This window comes from Haliaeetus leucocephalus, unplaced genomic scaffold (genome assembly GCF_000737465.1).
Source record: "Haliaeetus leucocephalus isolate CR32 unplaced genomic scaffold, Haliaeetus_leucocephalus-4.0 Scaffold295, whole genome shotgun sequence".
Lineage (NCBI taxonomy): Eukaryota > Metazoa > Chordata > Aves > Accipitriformes > Accipitridae > Haliaeetus > Haliaeetus leucocephalus.
The window spans coordinates 5310907-5311378 of NW_010972731.1; positions in this window are offsets into that span (position 1 = coordinate 5310907).

The following is a 472-nucleotide window of genomic DNA, read 5'->3' on the forward strand; positions in this document are numbered from 1 at the left end:
CATCCCACTGAGGGAGACTGAGCGAGTGGCTGTGTGGGGCTTAGTTGCCGGCTGGGGTTAAACCACAACAGCTACTCTTTCATGTGGGCATGAATGACACTGCAAGCCGGAACCTGGGCAGAATCCAAGGGAAACTGCGAAGCCCTGGGGGTGCAAGTGAAAAGTATTATGTGCCCAAGTTATCTTTTCTTCCATTTTACCAGTTAGAGGAAAGGGTGCAGCCAGAAATAGGCACATAACACAAAGCAACTTCTGGCTTCGTGGCTGGTGGCATCATGAGGGTTTTGGCTTTTATGACAATGGGACATTCTTCAATGACTATAGCCTGTTAGGGAGCGATAGGATTTACCTGTCTAGAAGAGGCAAGGGAATCTTTGGCAGCAGGCTGGCCAGCCTGGTAAGGCGGGCTTTAAACTGAAGGACTCGGGGGGGGGGGGGGGGGGGGGCGCGCCCGGGGACCGTCATCTTTTGC